Here is a 24749-nt window from a genome sequence, read left to right as displayed (position 1 = left end):
AGTGGCTTAGCAATAATATCTGCCAGCTCTCTCAGCACTCGTGGGTGCATCCCATCAGGGCCCATGGATTTGTGAATGTCCAGTTTGTGTAAACAATCTCTAACCTGATCCTCCTCAACCAAGGGAAAGTCTTCCTTTTTCCAGGCTTTGTCTCCTACCTCCACAGTCTGGGATTCCTGAGGGCCAGTCTTAGCGGTAAAGATGGAAGCAAAGAAAGCATTCTGTAACTCTGCCTTCTCTGTATCATCTGTCACCAGGGCACCCACCTGATTCAGCAGCGGACCTACATTTTCCCTAACCGTCCTTTTGCTGTTGATATACTTGAAGAAGCCCTTCTTGTTGTCTTTGACATCCCTGAACAGCTTTAATTCCAAGTGGAGCTAAATTCTTAAGGAATTAATTTTCCTTTGTTAACAAAATCAAGCAAACAAATTTTTTTCTGTGGAAAGAATTGGCACAATCCCCACTGGATTCAGTGTGCTTTTAGGCAGACTATTGGGGGGGTAGATAAGTACATATTTTCATTGTTGACCTATAGCAAATATTTCATCATTTGGCCTGTAAAGGTTTGTAATCCTCTTACATGACAGCTTATCTTTCTGGGTCTCATCTGCCATAACCCTAATGAGTCCTGTTTGACTGTGTTCCCATCACATATCTGGAGGTAGAAAAGGATGACATGGAGAAGGGAGAATCATGTTTTTCTGGCTCAGCTAGAAGAAGCAAAGGTCTTGGTCTCTTTTGTGATAGAATATCATATTCTGTGACAAGCAAATTGGTGATTACACAAGGAAGTATAAATGACATTTGAAAACTGAAATAGAGAGACCAGCCAAGAATTTAGCAGCTCATAGTATCCACTTCTGGGTTGTCTGTGTTAAGCATAAGTCCCAAGCTGAACAAATTCTGATCTTAATAGAGGATTTTGAAGCTTCCAGTATCTAGGGAAGAAATTGGGCAGACATTTTGATTTTAGGGTCAATCTAGAGACAGAAATTAATGATAAAACACCCATTTGTAGGTGGATGCTGTGTTCTTTGAGGTTAAAGAGAACTGAAAACTTCTTTAAAGGAAAACTAAAAGGAGGGTAATCATTATTTGATTGCTGTAATTAAACATTAGCAAATGGCTTAGTGAGGATGTTGACAAAACCCACTGGAACAACTCTTTTCTGAGTTACTTTGTGCAGTCTGCAAAAGCAGATTCATCACAGTATTACAACTATGTTTCTGGTTATTTCCATCTTTCAATATTATTAATTTTGGCAAATGCTGGCATTCCAGCATCCTAGGCTTTGCGATTATAATCTATGGATAGATAGGTCTGCATGCAGCCTGGAAAGGATGACATTTGTGTTACCCATATTACTTAACCCTGTAGGCTTCTCTCTCCTTCAGCTAAGCTTTACTGTTTATGCCTTGTACCTCTATGATTAGGGCACTGTGAAATGCTGACACATAACAAACAAGTGTAATGTCAGCATGTAATGTGTGAGGGAGGCAAGGTATATGCAAATTTAACTGACCAGAAGCTGTAGTCACAACCCACCACATTATTGATCTATTAAAGCAATTTCAACTTCAGTTTCATATGGGAGCAAATAAATGAGTGTCCAAAGAACCATTTGGACCTTGTTGAAGGGCTCTATCTGATATGAAAACTTTGCCCTATTGCTTAGAATGGCAACGGTTCACTCTTTCAAAAGGCCTGACATATTTCTCAGCATGAGAATTCAAGAAGATAGATCCAACTGTACCAAATCAGATTAAAGGTATGTCTTGTGCAGGATCCTGGGAAGCCTAGGGAAAAGTATAAGAAAAGGGAAAGCATTTAATGGTTCTTTCCCTAGACTCTTGCAATCTGGAGTTCACAGTTAATAGCCTTGAATGGGTTTTTCTTCTGTGAGCTTGTCCGGTTTCATTCAACTTCTGCAAACTTTTAGCATCCTGTGGCAAGGAGTTTCACAGATGAATTCCATGCTGTCTCAAGAGTAACCTCATTTTTTTGTTTTGTTCTGAATTTACCACTGTCCCGTCCCAACAGATGGGATGAGGGATGAATTAACTCTGAACGTGACATGCGTCCTGACTCAACAGGTGAGACCAGGTGTGAGTTAACTCTGGGTTAATTCTGTGCGGTTATGTGAAATGAATGACAGACAATCACTCCAGGGGTCCAATTCAATTATGAGTTTTACTAAAAGGATGTGTTGGAATACCAGTTACAGCGAATAGTGGCTTGGCAAAAGTATTTTACGATATCACAGAACTTATCAATACATTAACAGCAAGAGACCTTCTACGAGCAAAGTATTGGCAACCATTAATAGCTTACCAAGAATCCAACAGCAGAGCTCTTATGGCTCCGCAGCATGGATGATGAGACTTGTATGATGATGTATGGCCTCCAGTGTCCCACAGCGAGGATGCTGCTGGGGTTTGTAGTTTGGGAGTGCAGCATCCTCTGGTGTCTGGTCCAGTTCCCGTGGAGAGGCTGCTGGGCTGAAGGTCCTCAGGGTGGTGGGTTCCCTACCAGTGCTGTTTTAGGTGAGCTTTTTTATAGCTCTCAGAGTAGAGGAAAGTCTGGGGGGAAGGGGTGACTGTGAAAGATCGACAAGCCTCGACAAATCCCAGGCGATGTTGAATGGTCTCAGCTTTTCCCCTTCGTGTGTCAAGCTGGGCATATCAGAAGATGGAGATACGTGCCCTCCGGCTTATCCCCCACCTCCGGTGTTGGCCAGCTGGCCTGGGCTGTGGTTCATTAGTTTGTTGTTGATATGTAAATCGCATTTCACCCTATACTGAATGTGTCATCTCCTGTGGCTGGATGAACTAGTTTTGCCACAATGTTTTCAGCCATGATCCTTATCAATAAACAACAAACACCTAGTTTCATTTGATATCCCTGAGATTTTTTTCGTAGAAGAGAATTATCATTTCCCATTCACCATCTCTGTGATACTTGTGATTTTTATGAACCTGATATTCCCCAGGTCCAGACCTCCAATCAGTTTTCTTGACTTATTTGCACCTTTCCTAATTTTTATCTTTTTTGAGATGCTGTCAGGGAGCAATGAGTGCAGACTTCTCCCTAAGGAAAAGGGATCTGGGAGTTCAGTGATAACAAGGTAGGCAGAGGTGGTGGCCTTGCCAGTAAGGTGTCAATTCTGTAGTACCTGAGTGAAATGAGCAGGGTAGGCCTGAAAGTGGTAGCAAGGATCAGCCAAGGATCAACAAAGTCAGTGGTGACAAAGCAGGTCCAGGTCAAGCTGGGAAGTCTGTGAGTCAGGGTCTGGATCAACCATGGCCAGTGGCCATGGCCAGTCCATGGCCAGTCACAGGGATAGCTGCGATACAGATGTAGCTCAGGGGGGAAGCAAGAACTAGAGCCTCAACTTAAAACTGGGGTGATGGTGGTGTGTGTGTGTTAGTCCTGACTAAGGCCTCCCAGGAGAGCTGGCTGGGAGTGCTCTCTTCAAGGTCACAAAAAGAAAGTGGGCCAGCCCTTGTCTGCACTACCTCTAAGTTGGTACAAAGCCTGGACAGCCAAATGTCTGGGGGAAGATGCTCTCAGGGCCTCGACAGATGCAGTGTAATAAGTGATGGTCAAAATTGTTAATGTTGAACAAATCGAGTAGGATTCAATTGTATTATGCATATTGTTGTAAGCAGTAACTGCGCTTGTGCAAGTTTGATTATGTTTTGCAGAACCTTGTAGTAGTAGTTAAGCCAATGCCTGGATTGCCTGGATGGTGCCACAGATAACAGGACTCCCGGATGGTGCCACAGATAACAGAGCGCCCGGATGGTGCAACAAAGTTCCAGAGACGGAAATTCCCAGCGTGTGAACGAGCTTATAACATATATAAGCACACATGAAAAGTTGAGTGGTGTGCCTGTTGGCGGAACTGAGCTTCCCCCGGTCACCCAGCGCTGTTTTGCCTAATTACCGCTTGCTAAATAAAATCGATTGATTGGCTCAAAATCGATTTATTGGCTCTTATTTATAACAAATTTTGGTGCTGTGACTCGGATTAAGGATCTCTGGGAGGGACTCCTAAACTTCAGGGAGGCGCCCCGTCCCGTTTTCAGACGGCCCTGGAGTGGACGGAGGATCGCCCTGAAACCTTAACCTCCGAACCCTAAATTTAGGTAATTAGGCAAAAGAACTGAACCCCGTAAACCTTTGTGCATGAAGAACCGGACGAAGACCCCGGGGAGGGTGAGTATAGAAAGCAATTCCGTTCGGTTGGGGTGGGTATCCTGGAGTGTGCATGAACGAGACGCCCCCCCTGCTTGGGGAGGAAGCGAAGTGAGTGTGGACCCTGCCGTAAGGCAGGGCGGGACTCTCTAGTAGTGCGGTTCTCATTGCCCGCGAGGGCGTGAGCCACGAACGAGGGGTGCGTGTGTGTGTGAAAGAAGACACTCCGGAAGATGGGACAGAGGAAGAGCAAGCCTTCTGATCCCATGGGGAAGGGACCCAAGGAGAGGTTACCGGATATTCCCCGAGATTCCCCATTGGGCCTTATGCTCAAGAATTGGGAAGGTGCAGCTTGCACGCGAAACAAAGGTAGGGAAAAAAATGGTTTATTATTGCATGCATGTCTGGGGAAACCAGCAGATTAGACCAGATCATTTATTTTGGCCAATTTTTGGTTCATTTGAAGATTGGATTTGTCAGGCCCTAAATTTTTATGTAAATGATAAGGAGCCCTTTGATCCTGAGGAGAGCGAATATGCGCGTTGTTGGCTACCTCCTGCGACTCGCGCTGGGATTTTTACCATAGGCGAAAAAAAATCTGGCCGCAAAAAGAGGGCTCCCGAGGAACGTCCACCCCCTCCCCCTCCCTATGATCCCCCGCCAGTAGCGAATCCAAGGCCCTCCTCTCCCCCTATGCCTTCGGCTTCTGAGGAGGATTCCGATTCTTCGGGGTCAGTTAGGGGAACCCGAAGACTCACGAGGAGTCAAGCTAGGCAGCAAACGACATCAGGGGCAGGACAGCAAGCATCATCAGAAACAGGACTATACCCATTATGAGAAATAGCGATGGGAGGTCCACAACCCGGGGTGGGATTTGTGTCAGTGCCTCTAAATTCGGGGGATGTAAGAGAATTTAAGAAGGAAATGGGGAATTTGTTAGAAGATCCCTTAGGAGTTTCGGAAAGGGTAGATCAGTTTTTAGGACCTAATTTATATACCTGGGATGAACTGCAAGCTATTTTAGGGATACTATTTACCGCAGAAGAGCGGGAAATGATTCGGAGGGCTGGGATGAGAGTTTGGGACCAGCAACACCAACAAGGGCCGGGTGCTGACATTAAGTGGCCCCAGCAGCGCCCTAACTGGGATAATCAAAACCCGGAACACAGGGGCCATATGGGAGATCTCCGCACTATAATCGTCCAAGGGATTAAGGAATCTGTCCCTCGAGGGCAGAACATAAATAAAGCCTTTAACGAACAACAAAAGAAAGATGAGACTCCCACAGAATGGTTAGAAAGACTAAGAAAGAGCTTGCAGCTTTATTCCGGGATAGACCCTATGACACCGGTCGGGCAATCTCTTTTAAAAACACAGTTTGTGGTGAAGTCATGGCCGGATATTAGAAAGAAGTTAGAAAAGTTGGAAGATTGGCAAGAGAAAGGGTTGGATGAGTTGCTAAGGGAAGCACAGAAGGTTTATGTGAGAAGGGAGGAAGAGACTCAGAAGAGGCAAGCTAAAATTTTAGTAGTGGCAGTTCGAGAGGGACAGAGGACGGCTCCACAGAAGGGAGGGCCACCACACATAGGTGGGAATGGGCCACCTCAGGGAAGTCAAGTCGGACTGAAGGATTTGAAGGAAATCGAATGTTTTTACTGTCAGAGGAAGGGACATATGCGAAGGAGCTGTAGGAAACGTATACAGGATGAGAAAATGTATTTTGCTGAGTAGGGGTGTCAGGGGCTCTATTTGCTGGGGACTTCTAAAACAACAGAGCCCTTGATAAAATTGAAATTAGGTCCCCAGCACCAGGAGATGTAATTCCTGGTAGATTCAGGGGCAGAAAGATCTACTGTCCAAACTGTACCCTGGGGATGCACTCCATCCTTGGAGAAAGTACAAGTAATAGGAGCAAAAGGAGAACCCTTTTCTGTACCCATAATTAAAGGAGTAGAAGTAGAATCCCCATCCCGGATAGGGGTAGGGTCCTTTTTATTAGTATCTGAAGCTGAATATAACCTATTAGGAAGGGATTTAATCGTTGAATTGGGAATTAGTTTGGAGGTAAAAGATCGAGAATTGAAAGTAAAACTGTACGCTTTAACAACCGAAGACGAAGCTAAGATCAATCCTGAAGTATGGTACACTCCCGAGTCGGTTGGAAAATTAGATATTCCACCGATTACAGTGACAATAACGGATCCAGAAGTACCGATACGTGTTAAACAATACCCTATATCACAGGATGGGAGACGCAGGCTGCAACCAGTAATTGATCGATTGTTACAACAAGGGTTACTAGAACCATGTATGTCGCCCCACAATACCCCCATCTTACCTGTAAAGAAATCAGATGGGTCCTATCGTCTAGTACAAGACCTCCGTGAAGTAAATAAAAGAACAGTAACTAGATTTCCGGTAGTGGCCAACCCTTATAACCTATTAAGCCAAGTGTCCCCAGAATTGACCTGGTATAGTGTAATAGACCTAAAGGATGCCTTCTGGGCCTGTCCTTTGAGAAAAGAATGTCGTGACTATTTTGCCTTTGAGTGGGAGAACCCTGATACCCATCGGAAGCAACAACTTAGATGGACGGTTCTTCCACAGGGATTTACTGAATCTCCAAACCTCTTTGGGCAGGCCCTGGAACAAGTCTTGGAGAATTTTGAACTGGAACCTGGAGTAGTTTTAGTACAATATGTAGATGACCTATTAATAGCTGGAAAAAGCCAAGATAGTGTGCGAAGCACCAGCATTAAGTTATTAAATTTCTTGAGTCTAAAGGGTTTAAAGGTATCAAGATCTAAACTGCAATTTACTGAGGAAGAGGTAAAATATTTAGGGCACTGGTTGAGCAAAGGGACTAAGAGACTAGATCCAGATCGAGTAAATGCTATTTTATCCCTCCAGCCTCCCAAGAATAAAAGGCAGGTGCGACAACTTTTAGGTCTTTTCGGCTACTGTAGACAATGGATTGAAAATTACAGTAACAAGGTTAAGTTCTTATATCAGAAGTTAATGGGGGAAGGTCTGATGAAATGGAGTACAGAAGATGATAAACAATTAGAAAACTTAAAAGCTGATTTAGTAAATGCCCCAGTACTGAGTCTGGTGGATGCCCGAAGACCTTTTTACTTATTTGTTAACACGGAGGGTGGAACGGCCTTTGGGGTCCTAATGCAAGAATGGGCAGGTAAAAAGAAACCCGTAGGATATTATTCCAAATTATTAGATCCAGTTAGTCGCGGTTGGCCTACCTGTTTACAGGCCATAGTTGCTACTGCTCTCCTAGTTGAAGAAGATGGAAAAATAACTATGGGAGGGGAATTAAAGGTATACACACCTCATAATATACGAGGGGTATTGCAGCAGAAAGCTGACAAATGGATTACGGATGCTAGGTTATTGAAATATGAAGGGATCCTATTGCACTCTCCTAAGTTAGAGCTTGAAACCACTAACTTGCAGAATCCAGCCCAATTTTTGTATGGGGAACCGAGCGAATCTCTTTCCCATGATTGTATCAGGGTAATAGAATATCAAGTCAAAATAAGAGAGGATTTAGAAGAAGAGGAGTTGCTATGTGGAGAAAAACTGTTTGTAGATGGATCATCGCGGGTAGTGGACGGAAAGAGGAAATCAGGATACGCCATAATAGATGGAAATAGCTGGACAACTAAGGAGTCAGGTCCCCTTAACTCAGGATGGTCGGCGCAGGCTTGTGAGCTGTTCGCAGTATTGAGGGCGTTACAGTTGTTAAAAGATAAGAGAGGAACAATATTTACAGATTCTAAATATGCATTTGGGGTGGTTCACACGTTCGGAAAAATTTGGGAAGAGAGGGGACTAATGAATTCTCAGGGTAAAGGATTAATACATGAGACCTTAATACAGCAAACTTTGGAGGCATTAAGAGGGCCCAAACAAATCGCGGTAGTTTATGTAAAGGGCCATCGGAAGGGAACCTCCACGCAAATAAGAGGGAATAATTTAGCAGATGAGGAAGCTAAGAAAGCTGCGTTACTGGTAATAAAAGCAGTTGAACAGGACTCTGTACAAACTAGGTATGCTATGAGATTTACAAATCAGGAAAAGGAGAAATTGGGGCAAATGGGAGTCGAACAAGAGGGGAAGTGGTGGCTACCTGATGAGAGGGAAATGCTCCCGAAAGGAGTAGCTTGGCGAGTTTTAAGAGAATTTCATAGAATTTCATACTCCATTGGGGAGTACAGGCCCTGGTAGATCAGTTCGCTAATAAATATATGACCCTGGGAGTGTATGATTTAGCAAAAAGAATCGTTGGAGAATGTTTAACCTGTCAAAGGATAAATAAACAGTGTCTTAGGGAAAGAGTCCCTGGGGAGAGGCAACTGGCCAAGAAGCCATTTGAAAGGATTCAGGTAGACTTTACGGAATTACCGAAGGTAGGCAGGTATAAGTATCTCCTAGTTTTGGTAGATCACCTAACTCACTTTGTCGAAGCCTTTCCGGTAGTTCGGGCCACTGCGAGGACAGTAGTAAAAATATTATTAGAGCATATCATACCTAGATATGGGATCATGTCAGTTATTGATTCGGACAGAGGACCCCATTTTACTTCCAAAATAATTAGAGAAACGTTAGAAGGTCTGGGAACCAAGTGGGAGTATCACACTCCTTGGCACCCCCAGAGTTCAGGAAAAGTTGAAAGGATGAACGGAGAAATTAAAAAGCACCTGACCAAATTAATGTTAGAAACCAGAATGAACTGGGTAAAGTGCCTCCCCTTAGCCCTCTTGAATATAAGGACACAACCGAGGGCCGATACAGGACTTTCCTCCTTTGAAATGTTATATGGAATGCCCTATGATTTGGAGAAACCAATCAAACACCCTAAAGTGGAAGAAAAGATGTTACAAGAATATCTTATAGAACTCATGAGAAGGAGGCAAGAACTGTTAAAGCGAGGCCTGGTGGTTCAAAGACCACCTTTAGATGTAGCAATACATAGTATTAAGCAGGGAGATCAAGTACTCGTAAAAACATGGAAGGAATCATTGTTAACCCCTCGCTGGGAGGGACCTTTCCTTGTTTTACTCACCACAGATACCGCAGTCCGCACCGCGGAAAGAGGATGGACACACGCTAGTCGAGTAAAAGGTCCTATCCTACATACAGACTGGGAAGTCACCGGTGAACCGGATGAGTTGAAGCTGACCTTAAAGAGGAAACAGACACGTGACGCATAGCCCTGGATATTAGGCTTTTTATGGACAATTGTATGGAATTACACAAGTTGCACATCGCATGTCCTGTATGTAAGCAATGCAATCTGTGGGTACGTCGCGTGTGTAACGGGTGCGAGATACAGCAGTGAAAAAAAAAGTTTCCATATGTTGAACGATGGTGTAATGAGTGTTGGGGAAAAACCTTAGATACCATTGGGATATTAATAATCACCGATAAGTCCAGAAATTTGGGAAATAACCAAGAGGAAGTGTTCCAAACTCTGTGAGGATTCGGGACAGTGGCAAAACCCTTGTATTTGAAAATAGCCCTATTGGGTTGAGTATTGGAAAGTGGGTTGTGACAGAACAAGGAGAGAATTCAGGAGGCAGTCCCCTGAAGACCACAACTGCTGCCAAGAAGATAACTTACCCGGCTATTCTGAAGCAACAGAGTAGGCCCAGGGCAAGGCAGAGGGGTATCCTTGTGGGGATTGTCAAGTGCCTCCGAAGACTTCTAAAATAAAACAGCTCCGTTAAGCAGAACAACCCTCAACAAAATGAACCTCCACTGGCTGATTTTCAGCCAACCAGGGGCCGGGTCGCTCTCCCTAATCCTCCTTATCTTACCGGTAATAATAGCAATAAACCAGGGGAGTTCCCACCAACCTTTTAAATGGACTCTCTATCGATGGGAGGACCAAACGATAATACAACAACAGACCACATCAGGGTCACCTTCTTTTACTACAACCTTATGCCAATTAGTTCAGATTGAGCCATGCCTTAACAAAATAGGGTTTTATATGTGCCCCAGCACAGGGCCCTCGTATTGTAATACCCCAGGACACTATTACTGCGCTTACTGGGGGTGTGAAACGATTGCTTCAGACTGGCCAATTCCTCCGGCAAATACTGATAAGTTCTTAAGGGTTGGATGGGGACCTGCAGGGTGCACTCCTCCCTCGGGAGAAATGAGTTCCCTACAATTAGCTCCCCGCGGTTACACCCCACCCGACGGCAACTGTGAATATATATCCTGAACATAGTGGATGGTTTGTTGGAAAAACCTGGGGAATGCGATATTATCAACCGGGTGCTGATAGAGGAGGCATGTTTCTCATAAAGAAAGAAGAAGTTAAACCGACCCCTCGAGCGATAGGTCCCAATCCAGTAGTAAAATCCCCTCCCCCTCTAGGTAGGGAGACAAAGACAGTAGAGAAGGAGAATATAATAGTAATAGAGGAAACTGTCACTGAAGCCTTGAAATCTCTGAATATTGAAGCCCCGGAATCTTTGAATCCTCTATGGGGAATTATCCTGGCTGCTTATCAAACCCTAAACTATACTCAACCCAACTTAACCATGGGTTGCTGGTTGTGTTATAATGTTAATCCACCCTTTTATGAAGCTATAGGGGATAATCGTCGGTATACCATAAACAAGGAGTCTGTGCCTATTCAATGTCCTTGGGAAAAGCAGAAAAGAGGGATAACTATGCAACATGTAACTGGGATAGGGACTTGTATAAGTAAAGTACCAAATTCCAAGAGACCACTTTGTGGGAATATCATACCGAGCCTTAATAAAACCACAGGATATATTATTCCCCCGAATGGAACAAAATGGATATGTTCTAGGACGGGACTTACTCCATGTGTGTCTTTAAAGGTGTTCAACAGTTCCCGAGAGTATTGCATGTTAGTTACCATCATCCCAAGGATATTGTATCATCAAGAAAATGTAATGTATGATATTTGGGATACAGGACTCCATCGTACCAAACGGGAACCCATTACAGCCATTACTATAGCCATGTTGCTAGGGTTAGGGGTAGCCGGAGCAGGAACAGGGATAGCTTCACTTGTTCAACAAAATCAAGGATTCAATTCCTTGAAGACTGCGATAGATGAGGACCTAGAGAGAATTGAAAACTCCATAACCGCCTTAGAGAGATCTCTAACCTCGCTATCTGAAGTGGTGTTGCAAAACAGGAGAGGGATGGATCTCCTTTTCTTACAGCAAGGTGGACTATGCGCAGCCTTGAAGGAAGAGTGTTGTTTTTATGCAGATCACACAGGGGTAGTCCGAGACTCGATGGCAAAATTAAGGGAGTGACTGGAACAGAGAAAAAGGGAAAGAGAAGCTGCAAAAGGGTGGTACGAGTCTTGGTTTATTCAGTCCCCGTGGCTAACTACATTGCTATCCACAATAGCTGGACCCTTGATGATATTATTACTCACCCTAACCTTTGGACCCTGTATCCTAAATCGACTTATTGGACTAGTTAAAAACCGTGTAGAGCAGGTACACCTTATGCTGATACAGAAACATGGAACTGATGAAGAAGCTGAAATGACCTTACTAGCCCGAAAAGCAGTAACTCGATTTGATCAACAAATAAATGAGTAAAAAAAAAAAAGGGGGAATTGTAATAAGTGATGGTCAAAATTGTTAATGTTGAACAAATCGAGTAGGATTCAATTGTATTATGCAGTAGTCAAGATTGACTATATAGTGACATAATGATGCTTTCGGTGTTCTTCTCTACAATAATTCCAAACATGTAATGCTTTTGTCTGCTACTGAACATGGAGGTAATTTCATCAAATCATCTCTCATCATCCAAGATCTCATTCCTAAGTGGCTATGATTAGCTCAGAGCCCATCATTTTATACAATAAATTGATTGTGTTTTTCCCCTGTGTGCATCACTTCACAGTTATTTACACTGAATTTCATCTGCCTTTTTATTGCCTAATAACTCAATGTGATCACGTGCTTTTGCAGGACATCACAGTCAGCTCTCATGTTTGATTAAGTTAGTATTACCAATGAACTCTAACCCCTCCCTACTTCTCTCCTGCCCTTTTCCAGTTCATTTACAAATGTTGAACAGTACAGGTCACTAATACACCCCCCGCTTTGGAGATCTCCTTCCACTGAGAAAACTGAGAAATTATTTCTATTCTCTGATTTCTGTTTTTTTAACCATTTTTTTAAATTTGTGTGACAAATTTTTCCTCTTATCCCATGGCAGGTTAGTAAGAACCAGATTCCTTTCTCTGCATGCTCATTTAGTCCTCCCAAGAACTCCAATAGGCTTGTGTTTTTGTGGTGGATTAACCTTGGCTGGCTTCCAGATGCCCACCAAGCCACTCTATCACTCCCCTTCCTCAGCAGGATGGGAGAGAAAATAAGATGAAAAACTGGTGGACTGAGATAAAGGAAATTTAATAAAGAAAAACAAAGGCTGTGTAGAAGCAAAAGAAAACAAAAATATTTATTCTTTACTTCCCAACAGCAGGCAACGTCCAGTCTCTTCCTGGGAAGTAGGGCCTCAGTACGCATAGCGGTTGCTTCAGAAGACAAATGACTTAATAATTGTCCTGGTTTTGTGTCCTGGTTTTGTTAAAAACAAATTTCTCTTTTAGTGAATTTGCCTGTCAGCTAAAGCTTTCATATTAGCTGCATTTTCCTGGAAAACCAGATACATGTTTTGGTAAATATAGCAATGGAATGTGAGGTTATTGATAAGCATGGATGCACCTCTCACAAGAGGGGCAACGAGAAACAGGTAACCAAGAAACTGACCAACGGAGTATAACATCCCATTCATGTGAATACTTCATTCAAAAGTGGGAGATCACAAGGATCTCGTCCCTTTTTCCTTATGGCCGACATTAGGAGAGTACCTTGCTAGTCGTCCCTGTGAACTGAGGCCTAGTGACAGACTGAATCCAGCTCTGGTTGGCTGCAGAGTCCAATCCAGGACTTCAGGTGCCAACTCTGCAGTTGCTGGGACTTTCAAGATTGGTTTTGTATATTTTGTATTATTTTCTCTATTCTCATTAGTAGCATTAGTAAAACATTTTTAATTTTTCCAACTCTCTTCTCTTTGTCCTTCTTTCCCTCCCAATCACCTGTCCTTAGTGGGAAGGGGGGAAAGGGAGGGGTTGAAGGGGGAGAAGTGGGGGTTTTATTGTCACCCTGGTTTTATTGTCACCCCTCCACGGTTTTATTGTCACCCTGCAATCAAAACTATGACATTTTGTTAAAAACAAGTCCAGTTTCTCTTTTAGTGAATTTTCCTTTCAACTAAGTTCTTCTAAGTAACTGCACTTTTCTGAGTTTGGGTGCATGTTTTTGCAAACAGTAGCAACGGAATGCAAGGTCGCTGATAAAAATGCACATCTCATAAGTGAGAGGGGCATATTTGCAATGAGGGGCAAACAGAACAGGTGACTAAAATTGACCTACTAAGTATTCCATCCCATCCATGTCATAAACCCTATAAAAGTGGGAGATCACGAGGGTCTCGCTCCCTTTGACTATGGCCAGCATCTGAAGAGGACCTTGCCTGTCGTGCCTGCAATCTGAGGCCTGGTTCTAGACCCTGCATCCCCGAATCCAGTTCCGGTTTGCTGTGGAGTCCAATCCAGGACTTCCGGGTGCCTGCGCCGCAGCTGCCAGAGCAGCCAGCCCTGCGGGGAAATGCTGAGCTGCCCCGGAAATTCAAGATTGGTTTCATATATTTTGTATTATTTTCTCTATTTTATTAGTAGCATTAGTAAAGAAATTAGCCTGCTGGCAACTAAGTCATTTTATTTTAGGTGAGTGGACATTGCTGTAAAAAAGCATCATAACCACCCCAAATACTTATTAAATCTTATTTCCATAAAATTTATGCCAAATTCTGAAGTGTATAGCACCATATTTTTAGAAATGTGTGCTCAGGGTGCTTTTCCCTCCTTCTCTGGACAAGGTAGTTCACTACATATCATGCCAGTTCCCCCACCCTGTGTGGCGAATGCACTCAACTCCCCCCCAGCCAAGCCAGCAGCAGTTTGGTATGGACTCCAAATGAGGTAAACACCTGGGATGCAACCAGGCCAAGAACTCCTTTTAGGAAACCCACAAGGAAGCAGAACAACACACTCTTCACTGATAAGCTGTGGATGCAAGGAGTCTCATGCATACCTTTCTCACTATATGAAATTTGACTATGAGCCAACCACTTTATTCCATAAATATGACATCCTGGGTGAGCCTACTTTGAGCTCTCTCCACTCAAGAAGTGTGGCTGTATGGTGATGATCTTTTACTACTCACAGATCACTAGATGAGTCCAGTTTAGGTTTCATATCAATCATTTAGCTTAAGTAAATGCGTATTAAATAGAATGAATCACTTAGAATTATAAGGTTGTGTGATTTTTAATATACTCTCTGCTTCATGTTACTTAGTAAGCTGAATTTGCTGAAATCTTAAGGTGTATGTTGTAAAGTTATGCTCATATTTACCAAACTTGCATCTACTTAATGAAAACAAAAGCGGCTACAGACTACTTTGGACACGTGAGAGATAAGACCTGCTTTGCACTTTGCTGGGAAGAAATAGAATTCATTCAGACAAAACAACACCTTCAAGGCTGACACGAAGTGGCTATGGACTTTAAACAATACCTACAGCTAAACAAAACAAAGGCCCATCTGAGATCAGTGAAAAGGATCCAATGAGAAGCAAGAAGACCGCAGATTCAAATATTGCTTTTGGACTCAATCATGGTGTGAGGGGTGGGTAAATAGTCTGTAAGGGAATAAAAACCCAGGGATTTCTATGCTTGGCTGGGACCTCTGCCAAGGCACCCAGCTCGAGCCAACTCTGCTGCTGTACTACTCCATTAAATTATTTATTTCTGTGAACTTGGATACCTGAGAGTTTGCTTTGAGAGACCTAGGTTCCAGACTTCAAAGTAACCTGACACCAGTCCTCTGGAGGGGAGATAAGCAGGTTGAGATGCAGAATGATGAAATTACAAAATCCTAGCAAAGCGATATAAAGAATTGGGTGTACACATATAATCCTTTGGGCATAAATACATATAATCCTTTACCTGTTTTCCCTTACCTTCTGTTTCTCTTAGATATGAACCACTGATCAAGTCTAGGGCTAAGTTTGGATCTAGCTGCACCTAGACTTCTCTCTAAGAAGGAGTTTAGAAAGCCAAGGGGTCCATTCTAAACCTTGGGACTCAACCCGAGGTCCTCCCTGTACCTTTTTGCATCTTCTGTCCCCATAAAAATCGCTCTAAAACAAATCTCACCTGATTCTGCTTGGCATTTTTCCTCTATGCAGTAAGTAATAGAGTGAACCTTGCCATTGAACTCTGTTAAGTCACACTTTTCTTCAAGTGATTTAAACACTGCTCTGCATCAAGCAGGACCCTAAATCACTCATCCACGATGCTGTCACATTATTTGTATGAGGGGTTATGCTTCCACCACCTTCCACCTTGCCTTTTAAGTCTGGATCAAATTCAAACTCAATACAAACCATGGCATGGCTGCTTCTGGCAACTGCTGACCATGCCAAGTGTGTGTGGGAAACTGCAGCGGGTCTGTGGAATCCTTAACAGAAAATATGAGAATAGAGATCAGCCTTGAGATATTAAGATTTATCCTTGAGAAGGATGGGAGTAAAGGAGTATCCGGAGAGAGGAGAGATGTACCCGTGAGAAAGAAGGGGATAGAAGAATAACATGGATGACAGAAAAATTAACCAATGAGATGTTAGTGCTGTAACTTGTAGCCAATAGTGAAAAAACACATGAACTGGTAGAATTGTATAAAAATGCACTTGTAGCAATAAATGGCATCCATTACTTTCATCTTGAAAGAACTTGGTCCATGTCGCTTGTCCGTCTCAACCACGACATATGGTGACCCCGACGTGATCCTGCCTAAAGAGGATCTCGCATGACAAGGTGACTGCGTGAAGCTGTGAACAGCCGAAGAAGAGCTGTGGAGACAGAGCCTGGTACAGCTGATAAGAGCAGCCGAGGAGAGCTGCCGAAGATCCGGATCGATTGAAAAGACACCTCGCTAAGGAGGAGGTGAGCTACCGGGAACAGGGGGGTGAAACTTATCTAAAGAAGAGGGTACTATATTATCCACATGGAAGCTGCTTCTGAAGAAGCAGGGTGTTAGCCTTCCGGAACTGACTTTAAGAAAAATGTTACTATGGGGCAAAGCACAAGGTTTAGAGGTTAATCCTGTGACAGCATTTAGTGTGTCACAATGGATGGACTTGGGAGATAAACTCTTTGACAGTGCTACCCAAGGGTCCAAGGAAGCAACTGAACTGTTAACGATGTGGCGCTTGTTATCAGATACTCTGAAAGAGTTAAAACAGCAACAGGCAGAGGCGGCGGAGGGGGATGGTCTTCCTGGCTCTCCTGGGCCAGATACAGAGAAAAAAGCAAGATTAAGTACTACTCCGACCTCCGCTGTTACTAAAGATTTGTCAAAACCGCCCAAGTCCGTATTATCTGACACGGATAAGGATCCGCGGCACTTAATTGGAAAGTTAAAAGGAATAAAGGAGGAGCGTACATATGTGTGGCCCCGAGATCAGGTAAAAGCTATGAAAGACTCACATGAAAAAACAGCGTTGGGTTATGTGCGATCTCGGGAAGGGGCCCCTCGAAACACCGGTCGGAGCGGTGCGTTGGGCCGACCGCTCCGCTGTCATCAATCGCGGCTCAAACCTCTCCTCTACCATCATCAACTGCGGTTCCGCCGTCTGCGTCACCGCCATTGATCACAGTTCAACCCTCTGCCCCGCCGCTATCAGTCGCGGAAGAAAAAAAAAATGGACATTTTTTTTTTCCTATCCCCCCTTGCCTGGAGATTTAGGTGGGGAGGACCCCGCCATGGTGAGTCAGACCGAGCCAAATAACATAATTCCTATGGATTTGGGTCCCCCCAACCTGCCCCCACCTCCCTCCCACACTGCTGAAAAGCGAATTCCTGAGGGTGGGGGTAGAGTTTCAGAGCGTAAACCGAACTTACCAAAAAGCTGGGATTTACCCCCAGTTTCGATTACAGTTAAACCACGGGACCCTGTGCGTTTCTGGAAGAGACACTAATTGACACACCACAACTACAGGCACGATAACTTTCTGAAATCCTGAGGCAGTCAACAGACCTTGCATATCAAGCTATGATAAAGGTGCCTGAAACCAACAATGCAGCCAAATCATTTGCAGCTATTAATCAGGGTCCCAGTGAGAATTACATGCAATTTACTGACCATCTTCAAGAGGCTATCAATAAGCAGGTTGAAAACTTAGAAGCTAACGAAGCATTGGTGTTGAAATTAGCAGTAGAGAATGCTAATGTTTGCTATCAACACGTTATCTGCAAGTTTTACAGTACATATTATGTGTTTCTGTGTATTGCCTCTCTGAAAATCAAGCAGCTTGTTAGGAATGTGAGTTAATTGTTTTACTAGTTGTTTTTAAGTGCGCCGTAAAACTCTCTCCCCATTTTTCCCAATCATGCTGCAAGCAGCCTGTTTTCTACCCCTCCCTCCCCCTTCTCAAGGTTTTTACTTGCAAGATGGGGTCAGGAATAATTGTTTTCAGTCGTGTTCCTAAAAAATCAGTATTAGGAGGTGTTTTAAAACTTAGGAAAGCACTCGGAATTATGAGGAAGGAAGATCTTGTTAAATATTGAAATCAGTGTTCGCTGCTGTTTACGTTAAATGATTGGGAAAAGTGTCCGGGGAATAGAATCTTGAAGTATAACACCTTGTTGCAATTAATGTTGTTTTTAGGGCGAGAAGAGCAGGACAAAATAAATCTCTACAAGAGATCATTAGATCATTACAGACAGTTTTACAGCTGGAACGGTTTGAACGTCAACAAGCTGAGAGAGAGTTAACTGATAACACACAGGTCACAGTAAACTTGCTGAAGTCTGCAAGATGCTTTCCTCATTAACCTGTTTTCTTTGTGGGTATCGGTTTAAGCATGTTGCAATTTTGGTAGGTCTTTGTTATATGGTACGATAAGTTCACAGTCTTAAGTTATGAGAATCCGTTGACTCAAAATGTGCGTTTTATGATAATACAGAAGATCATAAGTAATTTAGTTCTTTACTGCGTGAATGTGATGGTAAAATTTTGTGTGTAGTATTATTTTTGTTTCTTTTCTCTAGCATGCTACCTTTATTCCGGCATTCAGACTTGCGCAACTCTGTGACAGGCTGTGTCTCATCTCGGTGTGCTGAATTTGTTTCTTCCGTATGCATACCATGTACAGAATCCTGGTTTTGGAATAACAGCTGTAGCGCACCAGATGAGACACTAAAAAAAAAAAAACAAAAAAAAAAAACAAAAAAAAAAAAAACAAACAAACAAAAAAAAAAAAAACAAAAAACAAAAAACAAAAAAAAAAAAAAAAAAAAAAACAAAAAAACAAAAAACAAAAAAGGCCTTGCCCAGTCCAGCTCGCTGCGGGGGCCGATGGGGCTCCAGTGCGCACTGACTTTTTTTGTCAGGGAGACCCAGAGGTACCTCCACCTGGCTGAGCAGTAAGCGGCCCAAAGGTGTAATGCAAAAAATTGAGATATTGTCTTAAATTGGTGTAACTGTGATCCATCTGCTTATTTGAACTTGGTATATGGTTTTCCTATCTGAGCTCAGTATTTTAGTTTGCATATTCATATTTGGTACCAAAAGAATCTTGTTTGGGGAGATAATTACAAAATGTGAACCAGTTCCACTGCTAAAATTCCACCTTGCTCCCCCTTAGGATGCATCCTTACACATTAGAATGATTGCTTATATTGTTAGAAAAGCATTTAAATTGTTAAAATGCTATGATAGATGTGAATTTGGAAGAGGTTGTATTTAAAAATTGCTAGAATATTAACTGATTTGGATCTAGGAAAATAGACTAATGGATTTATGTTTATTATACTGGTTTATACTGTTTTTTGACATCTCTAAATTGTAAAAGGTAAATGGAGCTAAGGAATGTAACTATTTCTGAGCTACTTGAAATTGCATATAAAGTGTAGTTGGAATGAAATGGGAAAACAAAATAGCAAAATATCCCAGGCCTATGTGCAGCTCATTGTAACTGAGAAGTTTCCCAAAGCCTCCTACTTCGTACCAGCCAGTATGCCAGCTGTGTGACCTTGGTTATATCTACACTGCACAGAATGAAAAAACAACTGGAAAAACCTGACTGCCTGCTTTTAAAGCAGTGAAAGGGGGGTTCTCTCTCCCCCCCACTGCAGCGATGTAATACTGAATGGAACAGTCCGAGGGTGAAGTTTAAAGGCATCCTTAGCAGACCCATAGTTCTAATGAAACTGGAAAATTAAACCAAACATTTGTTAATAGACTTATTCTGTGGTAATTAGTTGTAAGTGATTTCTTAGTAAATTCACCATGCTAGTTTTTGAGGTCATGAGAGACAACGAAAGAAAGGCCGTTTTTTGAGACCAATAGAATACTCAATTTGGAACAAAGTTTAAATACATGAATTCTTATAGTTGTTAGAAACTCCTATACCTCTCCTAGGTTAAGATTTGTTAAGTAAATTGTAAGCTCAAATAACATTTTCTGAGAATTCTGTTCAGTTGCATGTCCTACAAGAAGCTGCTTGGATGGCGCAGATCTGCTTGCTGCAAGTGAGAAATCTCCAAGGAAATTTCAAATGTTGTATTTACACTAGTATTAACAGCCAATGTTTCGATAAAGCAAATACTACACTGATTGATCTGAAACAGGACTTCGATCTGGTAAGGGAGAACAATATCCAATAAATACGACAGCCAAAATGGAGTTGGAAACTTTGAGGAATAAATTTATTATAACCTTACAGGTTGACTGTATTCGATCGGACTTGCAGATTTGTCTATTTATAGCTACAACATAGAAACAACCTGTGGCTCTTTTGGAACAGTATGATGAGATTGCTAGCAGACTGATATACTGCTTGTTACTCTGATCAAGAAAAAGCAGGGAATGAGTTTAAGTTTCAATAGGCCATGATCCTTTTGTCATATATATACCATTTCTGAAATTTAATTCTGATTTTTTTATTTTATTTGTAATCTATGTCTTTGTAAATTGCACTAGCTGGTTTTCTTAACAGCACAGCTTTTGGCATGCATAAATGTAAATTGCTGCAGAACCTGCAGGTCTTTAACATCAGGCCATAGGCCATACTTGTATTTGGTCTGATCCTACATACTTGCAAAGTTTTTGTCGATGGTTCTGGGAAGTCTCATAAAGCTGTAGTGGTCTGGCGTGAAGATAACAATTGGCATCATTCTGTAAAAATTATTGAAGGTTCAACCTAATTAGCAGAACTTGGCACAGCTTTACATTACTTAGAGCTTTTTAAGGAGGAACCTCTAAATTTGATTTGTGATTCTGAGTACGTAGTCAAGGTCCAATGCACGTATCTGCTTCTGAACTGTGTTTTTTGTTTTGGTTTTGTTCTTTTTTAAAACAAAAAGGGGGGAGAAGTAGGGAAAACACCACAAAACCAATTGTCAAAAGCATTGTATGTGATGGAATACTTTGCAAGTGTGATGCAAAACCATGCTAAATCAGAAAGAACCTACATTAATTATGGCCAGATCACTAGTTAATGGTCAATGGAAAAGGCCACATCAATTGATAACCTGGGGGAGAGGTTATGCTTGTGTCTTTACAGATCAAGGGCCACAATGGTTGCTGGCACGAAACGTGAAACCTGTGTTATCTTCCTGACAATGATTGTTGCAGCTGCTGTGTTTTGGATGCCTGCACAGACAAAGACTAACATGTGGAGTACTTTAGCCAACATGACTGACCAGGACTCCATATGCCTAGCTACAGCATCTCCGGAAAACCCGTTCCATACATGCTTGGTTGGCATCCCCCTTGATGACTACAGCAGCATCACACAATTGTTTCAAAATAGTGGTCGGTGCAAAGGCATTGCATCAAACTGTAATAATACTAACATGGCACCTTGGATTAATTGCCTCCTGGAAACAGACATTGAACCACAGGAACTGGAATTGCTGGCATCTGTGCCCATGGACACTTGTATCAACCTGGTTTGTGAAAAATGTCAGAACAACATACGAGAACATGAATGGATAAACTGCAAAATATTAATGCTACCCTTGGTGACTATAGAAATGAAACTCGTTGGTGTAATGCCTCGCAGAAGAATCCAAGGGGTGTCATTGATAATGTGGGAGAGCGACCCCAAAACCTCCTGTATGGTGTATTTTTGATATGTGGAGATAGAGCCTGACCAGGAATTCCTTCTAATGCTGTTGAAGGACTGTGTATTTTGGGACTATTAACTCTCTTAACGCCCAATGTATCTATGATAATAGATCACAGAAGAGCAAGACGAGAAAAACATTTTTTGCATGTATATGAGTCAAAATGTGATGATAATGTAGATTTTTGGGGATCAAGGTTAAGGGTTTTAGGATCTCTTGTATCTGGTGTTGGCACAGCTAAAATCTTTAAACATTTTAGAAAATTAGGATGCTGGCTAGTTAAGCAAACTAACAGAACTTAAAAGGCTTTAAGTGGACTTTTTCTAGATGTAGATTCTGTAAGACGTGCCACATGGCAGAGTAGGATCGCGATAGATTTTTTGTTATTAGCTCAAGGACATGGGTGTGAAGATTTTGATGGGATTTGTTAAATAAATTGCTTAGTGGTTGAGGGTTTTTAGGATGGTTGTTATCAGTAGTGAAAACAGGACTGATCATTTTGATGATTGTTGTGGTTGTGTTACTAATGTTGCCATGCATGATTTCTCTGCTGCAAAGGGCCCTGCAGTGGACAATGAGGGCAGCATTTTTAGCACAAATAAAAAAGGGGGAATTGTGGGAAACTGCAGCGGGTCTGTGGAATCCTTGACAGAAAATATGAGAATAGAGATCAGCCTTGAGATATTAAGATTTATCCTTGAGAAGGATTGGAGTAAAGGAGTATCCGGAGAGAGGAGAGATTTACCCGTGAGAAAGAAGGGGATAGAAGAATAACATGGATGATAGAAAAATTAACCAATGAGATGTTAGTGCTGTAACTTGTAACCAATAGTGAAAAGACACATGAACTGGTAGAATTGTATAAAAATGCACTTGTAGCAATAAATGGCATCCATTACTTTCATCTTGAAAGAACTTGGTCCATGTCGCTTGTCTGTCTCAACCGCGACAAGTGTGTGAGCTGATGCAGGCAGATTGCAGAACAACCACAAATGACAGATGCAATGCAAAGAGTAAATTTATTTTAATTAGCTCAGTAACCAGAGGATCTCCAAAAAAGCACCTGAGCAGAGGTCACACAAGCAGCGACACAGACACTGTGTGTAAACCAACACAGGCTCGTCGCAAGAAGCAACCAGAGGCCACGAATTCAATTGCAAAGAGGAAATTTTATTTTAGTTACCTCTCTACTGGGGGTTCTCCAAAGCAGCACCTAAGCTCCCAGGCAGAGGTGATACAAGTGGGGATGCACGTGCTGCAGAATTCAGCCCTGGTAGAAGATCGCTGGGCCTGCTGTGCTTGCCTGTATTTCAAGGCTTCAAGCAGGCACAGCCTCGTGCTCTTTCTCACAATAAAGCAGGAATCTCAGCCATAATGATAAGGTGCCTTAGAGTTTCTCACAGGCCTATTTTATCTAAAACAGAGGTTTTTCTTGCCATTCTTGCGCAATTCCCATACACACTGTTTAGTTCAGTCCTTCTTTAGAAGATCAACAAGCCTGCTGGTTTCGCCTGTATATTAGGGATTCACACAGGTGCAGTTTACCACACTGCTTTGATCTTTGCTTGCAGGAATTTCAAGGATGTTTGATAAGGTGCCTTTAAGACTCTTCACAGGCCTGATTATCTAAATCCAGAGGTTCTACTTGTGAAGCACACAAAGCTAAACAACAATTAGTGTGATTTATGTGTTTTTCTACACCACAGCTGCAGTTACTTGAATATATTTACAATTCTCCTCACTGATCTTCTGTTATTCCCACACGGTCACCCTAAAATACCCCTATACTCCCAGTAAAGAAAAATAGATTAGATTAAGATGAAGACCCAGAATATCGCTTTGTACAAGATTTAGAGGTGGTTAACCAGCACGTAGTGGTTCTTTACCCAGTTGTGCCTGATCCCTCCACTGTAGTCTTACAAATACCTCTTTGGGCAAAATGTTTAAATGTTTTACTGTAGTTAATCTAACCACTGCTTTTTTTTAGTGTCCCACTAAGACAAAACAACTAGCTTTTGTTTGCTTTCACATGGAAAGGGCAGCAGCTGACCTGGATGTGTCTCCTACAAGGGTTTGCAGGGTGTCCTACTTTTTTTTTTTTTTTTTTTGTGAATACTGGGAAATTATTTAAGAGATCTAAAACTGCTGTGTGAATCTGTTCTTGTGCAATATGTAGATGATTTGCTAGTAGTGAGTAAAGATGAAAGAGCTTGTACAATAGATACTGTGCATTTATGTACTGCCTTAGTGGAGGAAGGGGAACATGAGCTATGTTATGGAAAGACTGTAGTTTTTTCACATCATCAGGGAAAAAAGAGGCAAGTGGGGAAGAAATACACAGTTTACCAGAATCAGTCCAACTGCCAAAATAAATGGCTGTAATGCACTGCACTGCTCATACTAAAGACACTATAGAAATCAGTAAACAACTTAGCTGATGCAGCTGCAATGGCTGCAGCCAGACAACTACTGAGGCAGTGTATGATCGCAATTTTGTTGGTGAACCAGAGTGAACCACCAAGCTTAACAGACACCATAATCATATATGAGTGTCCTCGTTTTGTTAAAAAACAAGTTTCTCTTTTAGTGAATTTGCCTGTCAGCTAAAGCCTTCATATTAGCTTCATTTTCCTGGAGAACCAGATACATGTTTTGGTAAACATAGCAATGGAATGCTAACTTATTGATAAGGAAAGATTCACATCTCGCGAGAGGGGCAACGAGAAACAGGTGACCAAGAAACTGACCTACTGTGTTGTCCTGGTTTTGCTAAAAAACAAGTTTCTCTTTCAGTGTATTTTGCCTGTCAGCTAAAGCCTTCATATTAACTGCATTTTCCTGGAGCACCAGACACATGTTTTGGTAAACCTATCAATGGAATGCAAACTTAATGATAAGCACAGATGGACATCTCGCAAGAGGGGCGAGGAGAAGAAAGAGACCAAGAAACTGACCAACTGGGTATAACATTCCATTCACGTGAATACTTCATATATAAGTGGGAGATCACGAGGATCTCGTGTTCTTTTCCCTTTTCCCTTCTGCTTATGGCCGACATTAGGAGAGGACCTTGCTAGTCGTCCCTGCGAACTGAGGCCTAGTGAGAGACTGAATCCAGCTCCTATTGGCTGCAGGGTCTAATCCAGGACTTTGGGTGCCGGCTCTGCAGTTGCTGAGACTTTCAAGATTGGTTTTGTATATTTTGTATTATTTTCTCTATTCTTATTAGTAGCATTAGTAAAACATCTTTAATTTTTTCCAA

The 24749-nt window shown here is 42.3% G+C and overlaps 1 protein-coding gene across 1 annotated transcript in view; it reads left to right on the top strand.

Annotated features, from left to right (window-relative positions):
- The window catches only part of LOC135577082 (endogenous retrovirus group K member 21 Gag polyprotein-like), a 32460-nt gene extending 7711 nt beyond the window's left edge, over positions 1-24749 (top strand). Inside the window, exon 2 of the mRNA XM_065044765.1 lies at positions 1-24749. This exon is cut by the window's left edge and continues 6198 nt beyond it. The gene's annotated coding sequence lies outside the window, so the exon portion shown is untranslated.

The sequence above is a fragment of the Columba livia genome, chromosome W, assembly GCF_036013475.1.
Source record: "Columba livia isolate bColLiv1 breed racing homer chromosome W, bColLiv1.pat.W.v2, whole genome shotgun sequence".
Lineage (NCBI taxonomy): Eukaryota > Metazoa > Chordata > Aves > Columbiformes > Columbidae > Columba > Columba livia.
Note: the sequence above shows the minus strand (reverse complement) of the source record. Positions and strands in the feature narration are given on the sequence as shown.